Raw genomic sequence first — 10,445 nt, forward strand, 5'->3', positions numbered from 1 at the left:
AAAGGTTGATGAGTCTCAAAAGAAGCAGTGACAACAGGAGCAACTGATTTAGTTGGTTGAACTTCAGAATTTCGAGAACGATAAGCTTTAAGCAAATTTACATGTATACACTGCTTAGATTTTCGCCTATCTGGAGTTGCAACTTGATCATTTTTGTCAGGCAGTTTCCGAAGAACAGTATATGGCCCAGTAAACCTAGCAAAAAAAGGAGACCCAGAAGACGATAACAAAATTAACACCTGGTCACCTGGTGTAAAGACACGACCCTCAGCATGTTTATCAAAGTGATTCTTCATCTTCTCTTGCGCAACAAGAAGATTTTTCTGTGCACTCAATCCGGCCAAAAACAAACTGTCACGGTTCATGAATTCACTGACTCGTTCTCACGCTGTGTTTGTATGGGTGTGGGCGGAGCCGCTGATCAGTCACTGATTATCATCAGCGCCTGCTGATTATCATTAGCGCCAGCTGATACTGATCAGCGGCTTCTATTTAAGCTCATGGTCTTTCGTCTTGTGTTTGTCAGATCGTTGTTGAATGTCTTCCCGTGCTGTGTTGGTCTTCGTCTTCGTCTTGTGCTTCCCGTGTCTGTTGGATTATTTCACTGAGTTCCGACTGCCTGCAGTCTTCCAGAGGATTCTGTTACTTCTCACCATCTCACGGAGACTGGGTTGCCCATCTGCCCCTGCGCTATCACTGAGCCTAGGCCTGCTTCTTCACTCACCTGACCAATAAACTTCAATAAACCTCATTTTCTTGCATTTGCATCTTCTGTCATTTTTCCCGTTACACAAACGTCTACGAAAACCATTTCCATACTCTAGCAAAACAGAAAGAGGTCCACGTACACAATGACCGAAAACTAAATCATTTGGGCTAAATCCCAAACTCTCTTGCTGTAGTTCCCTAGCAGCAAGTACCAGGTCCTTCTCAAAAAATTAGCATATTGTGATAAAGTTAATTATTTTCCATAATGTAATGATAAAAATTAAACTCTCATATATTTTAGATTCATTGCACACCAACTGAAATATTTCAGGTCTTTTATTGTTTTAATACTGATGATTTTGGCATACAGCTCATGAAAACCCAAAATTCCTGTCTCAAAAAATTAGCATATTTCATCCGACCAATAAAAGAAGTGTTTTTAATACAAAAAAAAAAGTCAACCTTCAAATAATTATGTTCAGTTATGCACTCAATAGTCAATAATTGGTCGGGAATCCTTTTGCAGAAATGACTGCTTCAATGCGGCGTGGCATGGAGGCAATCAGCCTGTGGCACTGCTGAGGTGTTATGGAGGCCCAGGATGCTTCGATAGCGGCCTTAAGCTCATCCAGAGTGTTGGGTCTTGCGTCTCTCAACTTTCTCTTCACAATATCCCACAGATTCTCTATGGGGTTCAGGTCAGGAGAGTTGGCAGGCCAATTGAGCACAGTAATACCATGGTCAGTAAACCATTTACCAGTGGTTTTGGCACTGTGAGCAGGTGCCAGGTCGTGCTGAAAAATGAAATCTTCATCTCCATAAAGCTTTTCAGCAGATGGAAGCATGAAGTGCTCCAAAATCTCCTGATAGCTAGCTGCATTGACCCTGCCCTTGATAAAACACAGTGGACCAACACCAGCAGCTGACATGGCACCCCAGACCATCACTGACTGTGGGTACTTGACACTGGACTTCAGGCATTTTGGCATTTCCTTCTCCCCAGTCTTCCTCCAGACTCTGGCACCTTGATTTCCGAATGACATGCAAAACTGAGTAACAGTCCAGTGCTGCTTCTCTGTTGCCCAGGTCAGGCGCTTCTGCCGCTGTTTCTGGTTCAAAAGTGGCTTGACCTGGGGAATGCGGCACCTGTAGCCCATTTCCTGCACACGCCTGTGCACGGTGGCTCTGGATGTTTCTACTCCAGACTCAGTCCACTGCTTCCGCAGGTCCCCCAAGGTCTGGAATCGGTCCTTCTCCACAATCTTCCTCAGGGTCCGGTCACCTCTTCTCGTTGTGCAGCGTTTTTTGCCACACTTTTTCCTTCCCACAGACTTCCCACTGAGGTGCCTTGATACAGCACTCTGGGAACAGCCTATTTGTTCAGAAATTTCTTTCTGTCTTACCCTCTTGCTTGAGGGTGTCAATGATGGCCTTCTGGACAGCAGTCAGGTCGGCAGTCTTACCCATGATTGCGGTTTGAGTAATGAAACAGGCTGGGAGTTTTTAAAAGCCTCAGGAATCTTTTGCAGGTGTTTATAATTAATTAGTTGATTCAGATGATTAGGTTAATAGCTCGTTTAGAGACCCTTTTCATGATATGCTAATTTTTTGAGACAGGAATTTTGGGTTTTCATGAGCTGTATGCCAAAATCATCAGTATTAAAACAATAAAAGACCTGAAATATTTCAGTAGGTGTGCAATGAATCTAAAATATATGAAAGTTTAATTTTTATCATTACATTATGGAAAATAATTAACTTTATCACAATATGCTAATTTTTTGAGAAGGACCTGTAATAGCCAGGGTAAACCCTCCTCCCAGTCACGGCTTAGCTTCACACAGTAAGCACGCAAAAGTGACTTCAAAGTCTGGTGAAACCGTTCAATCGCACCCTGACTTTGAGGATGATATACGCTTGACTGATTGTGTTTCACTTTAACTGATTACAATGGAACATGAACTAAATCCAGGAAAGTAACATAGGAACCAAAGGAAACTCAACATAAGAGTCCACAAACTAAACATAACCATTACAGGGGTCTGTCTGGTGAAAGAGGCTGTGTGCAATTCAAATTTTTTTTGAACTACTGATTTTCTTTTGAATACATGCAGTAAATTAACATGTTTAGTGACAGCCCAGTTTATAGTTATTATCCAGTAACCACTTGTAAAGTGATAATCATTTTCAAATTGCTTTCTTCTTTTCGTAGATGGGCTGAAGACCTCTCCGGGCTAGCCATAAGTACTCAGTTTATCTGGCTATCAAGTGTTTTAACATAAAAAAAAAAAAAGAAGCAAATCTTAAGGATGTCACTGCCACAAAATCCTCAACAGTGGCATATTTCATCTTTAACTCCTGTGCAAATCCTTAGGACGAAAGCTCACTCCCCACCGGCAGAAAGTCTGTGCTGCCAAATCCGGTATGTTATATTTTTTATACCGATACTGTGTCAGTTAATAATGAATTTGCCATTAGCCAAATATCATTGTGACAGCTTTTTTTCCACAACAGAAAATATACTTGATGCTAAGAATATTAAAACATTCCTGGAAAGGGCTAAAAATGCTCTTCCTCAAGAGCTTGGTAGACACCTGCATGTAGAAAATTAGAATGAGTGAAGTATTGTTACACACAAACATAGTCCAATACACAGTACAACGTCAAGATGGTAACACTTTAGTTAATGGACCAATTCTATCTAGTAGCTTATTAGCATGCATATTACTAGCATATTGGCTGTTTATGAGTACTTATAAAGTAAATTTGAATGCCTTTTTCTACACTACTGTAGGGTATGGACCAATCAGACACATACTAATTATTCATTTTATTATTAATATATTTTTTTTATTTTTTTATACCTTTATTTAACCAGGAGGTCCCATTGAGATTCAGAATCTCTTTTACAAGAGAGACCTGGCCAAGGTAGCAGCCAAATCACAACAAATACATATCACAACAAATACATACACAACAAACACCAAATTACATTTTCATGCTGCAATTAACTGACCCAAATATTTATAATTAATAATAACAAGATATTATTGATTATTAATATTTCCAAAAAAGCTGAGTTCCTTACACTACCTTACTAAAATTAAGAACATGGGAATGATCCGAAGGGATTGTTTACTGAATTCAATTTCATCAGGCTCAACAGAGGGAGCTCTCATTTGCCTCACGAGGGGTTCAGTTTCCTCCCATTCTTGCGATGGTATAATAGACACTACAAACTGGTCGTAAAGCAAGGTCCTTGTGATAGTACTCATGCAATGCATTTTAAAAGACGCATAGTATTGTATGGTAACCGTTATCCTACTGACAAAGCAGCCTATTGTTGGACTGTCAATTTTTAATATTTCTCAACCAATCCAATAATAATAATAACAAAAACTATGGGATAATAAAACGGCTAAGGGCTGACAGCATAGTAAAAGAGGCAGAGCGAGCCAGACAGGAGTCGAACCTAGAATCTTCTGATCCGTAGTCAGACGGGTTATCCATTGCGCCACTGGCCCACTGATCAGGTGTCCTTGAGCTTACACGGGACCTGTTGGTGTTCGACTGGGCAGAGGCCTGTGATGACATATACTTTTTCTCAAGCTATTAACAGACCTGGAGCCAACATCAGGAAGGGGTCAGATGAGGGGCCTGCTACAAAAACCTTCAAGATGGAGGCCTCACATGTTGGGGATCTTATTGTTTTTGTTTTCATGGCAAGTTGTGGTGTTGTTAGGATATTCCTACAGAGCCTGTGACAGTTTCTCAGCGGAAGAACCGGGATCCAGTGCCACAGACGTCTGCAAAAAAAATGCTAAAAAAAAACCTTAGAGATGGAGGTCTCACATGTTGGGGATCTCAAATTGTTTGTTTTTATGGCAAATTTGTGGTGTTGTTAGGATATTCCTACAGAGTCTGTGACAGTTTCTCAACGGAAGAACCGGGATCCAGGGTAAGAGACGTCTGCAAAAAACTGCTATAAAAACCTTCGAGATGGAGGCCTCACATGTTGGGGATCTCGGTTGCTTTGTTTTCATGGCAAGTTGGGATATTCCTACAGAGTCTGTGTCAGTTTGTCAGTTTGCCAGGGTCAGTGACGTCTCCTCTCCTGGAGGAAAATACAAGTATTAGTGGTCTTGCTGCAAAATCTGGTAAAGGCCACAGCCAGGCTTGAGGGCAAGTCATCAGTAGACCTTCCCTTGTGGTCTAGTGGTTACGATTCGGCGCTCTCACCGCCGCGGCCCGGGTTCGATTCCCGGTCAGGGAATGAGCTTTTGCCCACCAACGGCGGTCGTGATTGTAAAATGGCGAACTTCGAACTCAAGCGCTGACGCCCTCGTCGAGAAGCAGGGCCAAGGAAATGTTTATGTGTGAAAAAGAAGTCCTTCGAGGCGGAGTTGAACCAGCGACCTAAGGATTGCCAACTTGCCACCTACAGTCCTCCGCTCTTCCAGCTCCGCTAAAGCTGGGGAACAATAGTCTGGAGAGGGGGGGGGGGAAGAAGGAGGAAAGAAGGGGAAGGAGAAGAGAAAAAAAGAGGGGAAAAAGGCGAAAATCGTCGGTTCGAATCCCGATTGGAACATGCATCAACTATTGCAAACTCTTACAAAGGTCTATGAATCTATCAAATATAGCTTAAAAACTGATACATATAGAATTGGTAATTGTTGCAATAACAATAATAAAAATAAGAATATGATACTACTACTACTGCTTATAATAATAATAATAATAATAATAATAAACCTTTATATCATTCTGACAATCACTTCTCACATCCTGTGGACCTGTCCATACAATTCTGTCCCTTTCTTGTAAGTTTAATGCTTTGTTGCAATACAAATACTTAAAATAAGAATATGATACCACTACTGCTTATAATAAATAATAATAAACCTTTATATCAAAGAAATGTTTCTGACATTCACTTCAGTTCTCACACACTGTGGGTTTGTCTTCAATACCATTCTGTCCCTTTCTTGTAATTTTAATGCTTTGTTGCAATAAGAATAATAAAAATAAGAATGTGATACTACTACTACTACTGCTTATAATAATAATAAACCTTTATATCAAAGAAATGTTTCTGAAAATCACTTCTCAGATCCTGTGGACCTGTCTGTTATACAATTCTGTCCCTTTCTTGTAATTGTAATGCTTTGTTGCAATACAAATAATTAAAATAAGAATATGATACTACTACTGCTTATAATAAATAATAATAAACCTTTATATCAAAGAAATGTTTCTGACATTCACTTCTCACACCCTGTTTGATCTGTCTGGAATACCATTATGTCCCTTTCTTGTAATTTTAATATCTGTGTGAGTTTGTAAAAAGTTTTCCAGATAGGTTTGATAGAAAAAAGCCAAAGGATACTGTTGTAGAAATAAAGTTATTTTTATTTTTTATTTACAAACACCTTCTCCTTCTCTCTCACATAAACACACCCTCACGAGCATACACACACGCATGCACACATGCACGCACGCACACACACACACTCACACGCACGCGCACGCACACACACACACACACACACACACACACACACACACACAGTATATAACAGGTTGTGGACTATTTACAAACAAAAAAGCTTTACGTAAGGTTACATAGTCTCATATGGGGTAAATGAACAAATTTAAAAAGCAAATGAACAAATTAGCTTCATGGAGGGTGAACAAATGACCCTAACGGATGCGCACACACACACATTTAGCATTTTGAAATAAAAAATTTTTTTTTTATCTGCCCTCTTCTTCTTCATCTCCTCCATCCACTGGTCAAGTGGCATTACAGCAGTCTGGGGACAGTAAATGTGGCCATAATACTGGCTGGGGAAAGTATCTTTGTTGCGGGGCTGGTGGCACAGACTGCACTTGTTTTTGTCCACAGTGCGGACGTAGGGCCTCCGAGCAGGTGGCGGGGAGGGAATGGGCCAGCAGGAGCAATCTGCCTGACGGCAGGAACTGGAGCTGGACACAAAAACACAAACGGGCCAAAGGCAGGACTGGGGTTGGGGATGACAGGTGAAGGTGCAGAAACAGACGTTTGGACAATGGGGGCAAATGCAGGACTGGGGTTGGGGACAACAGGTAAAGGGGCAGAATCAGTGGGGAACAACTGCCTTGGCCGGAAAACTTTTGGAGGAGGGGGGTGCGGAGCTGGAACTGCAGACTTTCGCTTGTCCACTGCCTTTCCCACTGTGCTTTCAGGCAAGTGGTAGCGGTGTTGGGGACCAGGCTGTAGGGGTGCTGCAGTGGGGCGAATCTGTCCAGGGGGGAGAGGCCTAGCAGCAATATGAATGGGGGCTGGCAAGTTCACACCCTGAAGCAGGATGGCACACCCTGAAGCAGGCTTTGCCATAGGGCAATGATGGTACTGGCCTGCTGGTGGCTCAGAGTTTGCCCAGTTTCCACCCTAAGCCCCACCAAGTAGCCTGCCAGGTTGTCCACTCTCTCTATCCCTGGTACACTGCGCTCATCCACAGCCTGGTAAAATATAAGAGTAAATCAATGTTAAAAAGATACAAAATCACAAGCAGAAGAACAACACAACCATCACAATGTACTTGTCACAAAAAGTCTTACCAGCAGTTGCTCAGGCAGCCACCCACCAAATCGCTGCTTGAGCTTGGTCTGCCCAGTGCCCTCCCGACAGCAGTCGCAGTCCACATAGAGGAGCTGAGGCGGAGCCACACCCGCATCGGTGTACCTCCGAATGAGGTCAGCTGCCATTCAGTCCAGGGCTGGACCCTCCTGAGCTGTCAGAACACTAATGAGGATCTGGCCCACCTCATTGCTGACAGATGTTAGCCACATAGCTGTCCCCTTTGCAAACCCCGACAGCTTCTTTGTGATCTGTAATCACACAGAAAAGACAGTGAGTGATGTTAAATTATTTATATATGGAACATTACATACATACTTCTGTACTACTACTAATGGTGTATTTTCAATTCTTTTGATTGAAATGTAAAAATAGTTACCTTTTTGGTTGAGTCCATCTTCATAATGCAGCCATATGTGGACGTTATGCTGGCTTTAATGTGGTCAATCCTGCACAAGATATCTCGCCCATAAACAGCCAGCATCCACCTGTGGGAGGGGATAGTTTCGGGCTCAGGTGGCTCCTGAAACCTCACAGGGAGCAGGCTTGGCTGGGAGATGAAGTCTGAGCAGGCACCAAGGTATCGGCAAAGACGCTTCAGCCACTCCTCGCTGTGGTTCTCCCGCAGCTGCCTCACTAAGCGCGAGGGGCTGTTGCCCAGGGCCCTCTCCCTCAGGAACCTTATGACCCGCATGTCACAGGCATACCTGAATAAAACAAAGGGAAAGAGAGACAGAAAGACACAAACATTAAAACCAGCTCATCTCAATTGTGTTTTAAATGACAAACATTTGTTACACAAGCTAAGTAATCTCAGTATACTCCCTTTCGAGTTCGGATCAGCCTAAATTCCAGTCTGTGGGCTAAGTCCAGCTGGTCCAAGATGGCCTTGCTGGTGGAAATTAAGGCCGTTTTGCACCCACTGCACCAGAGAGTCTCCGTGATCATAAGGTAGTACTGGTCCACATCCAGAAACTGACGGGCTCTCTTGTGTGCCCCATAGCCTGTGAGCTGTCTCCCACACACAGGACAGGACAGCCTGACCTTCCAGAGGTGGTATGGCATCCACAGTAGAAGCCGGTGTGTAAAGAAGCGCTCTGGAGCGGGACCTTGGTGATAGATCAGAGCTGGCTCTGGTGGATCATACCACAGCTTCAGGTCAGTACGAAGCCGCTGTTGCTTCCACAAAGCTGCTGAAATCCATTTCTGATCCTGTGGTGGTATGGTTTTCATCAACTTTACGGGAAGCCATCCAGACTCTGAACCTGGAGCGATCACCCTATCCTCGGCAGGTTGAATAGAGGATCCAGCCACAGATGGAGCAGCAGAGGGAACACAGGTGGAGCTGATCACAGGGGTGAGAGGAGCAGAGGACGTCCCAGAGGAGGCAGCGGCTGACACTTCCTAATGTATTAAAAAAGGCAAACACATACAGTAGATATGATTACAAGCCACTTATGAGGAATGTTTGTTCAAATTGTAGCATATTTATGTGATCCAACAATATTAGTGTGAAGAAAACAATTAAATGAAAGAGTTTCTCACAACTCTAGAAGCAGCTCCTGGAGCACAGGAAGCAGGAGTGGCTTCAGACACAGAAGAAGGAGGAAGAGACAGGGGGGAGACGGTCTGAATATACAGCCTGGGACTGCGAGCAGGAGATGGTGTCCTAGATGCAGGGATGGACAATGCAGAAGTGCTAATAGGCTGCAAGATTAAGAGAACACAGTTTACAATATTGAATGAAATAATATATCATTATCAGGTATTGCAGTAACAATGATTAGATAAACTCAGCATATCTTTATGGAATGAAATTTCATTTTTTTGACTATATACCTTGGTTGCATGCGTCCTTGCCACACCTAGGTTTGGCTTTAAAGCTGCACCATGGGGCCCACCATACCGTGGCTTTGTAAACTGACAAAAAGAAATTAGTAACATTATGTGAAGCATTTTAAAATGCTATAACATATGATAACATAAATATCTGCAAAGACATGCATTTACCGATGCCAAAGTTAAAGTAGGCTTTAAAGGTGCCTTTCCAGATGTTGTTCCTGACTGCCCTGTTGTTACAGGTGGTGACGTGGATGGTGTGGATGACACAGGGGCCACAGGGGCCAAACTGGAAGGCTACAGTTTCAAAGAAAAGGAAATTAAATTCAAAAATACACAATACACCATCAACATATTACAGTTTTATGAAACACTTATACCTTTTTTTGTATGGAAACCACAGTCACATGTCTGTGTCCCCCCAAACAGAGACATTTGCCCCCTGTGTTGCAGTGGATACTTCTCAATCTGTAACATATGACAGTGAATCATAACTATCTGCTCCCTCTATATATGACATAGCTTCCCTGTGTTTATATACATGCCCAAGTTTACCTTCTGATCCAGGTCATGCCATTTCTTCTGGCGTGGTGCCGGTCTGTTTCCTTCCTCAGAAGGCCAGACCCCCTGTGTGGCAAATCTGCGCAGGCGGGTCATCCATTCACCCTCACTCATAGCCCTGTGCTTCTTGTGCTTGGAAGCCATCTTCCAATAAAAGATAGCGTGTGGCAAAATACAAAGTTTATGACTATTCAGTAGAGTAGTTAATCAATTTCATACATTTATTTCACATAGCACATATTTCATCTCAGTGTTTTTGGACAAGGTTATAGTTTGATATTTTGGGAGGAAGGGATATTGTGGTGTGTGGGTATATGCCATAACATAACTTGGTAACACTTTACTTACTCTGGATGAGCTTAAGGCCGCTATCGAAGCATCCTGGGCCTCCATAACACCTCAGCAGTGCCACAGGCTGATTGCCTCCATGCCACGCCGCATGGAAGCAGTCATTTCTGCAAAAGGATTCCCGACCAAGTATTGAGTGCATAATTGAACATAATTATTTGAAGGTTGACTTTTTTTTTGTATTAAAAACACTTATTTTATTGGTCGGATGAAATATGCTAATTTTTTGAGATAGGAATTTTGGGTTTTCATGAGCTGTATGCCAAAATCATCAGTATTAAAACAATAAAAGACCTGAAATATTTCAGTTGGTGTGCAATGAATCTAAAATATATGAAAGTTTAATTTTTATCATAACATTATGGAAAAT

General features: G+C 42.5%; 1 non-coding gene across 1 annotated transcript; it reads left to right on the plus strand.

Moving 5' to 3' along the window:
* The first annotated feature begins 4,909 nt into the window (after window positions 1-4,909).
* Window positions 4,910-4,981, plus strand: trnae-cuc (transfer RNA glutamic acid (anticodon CUC)). Its single transcript has one exon. It is a non-coding gene; the product is annotated as a tRNA-Glu (tRNA).
* The last annotated feature ends 5,464 nt before the right edge of the window (window positions 4,982-10,445 follow it).

The sequence above is a fragment of the Siphateles boraxobius genome, unplaced genomic scaffold (genome assembly GCF_051911475.1).
Source record: "Siphateles boraxobius isolate OS27281-9 unplaced genomic scaffold, OSU_SipBor_1 77, whole genome shotgun sequence".
Taxonomy (NCBI): Eukaryota; Metazoa; Chordata; class Actinopteri; order Cypriniformes; family Leuciscidae; genus Siphateles; species Siphateles boraxobius.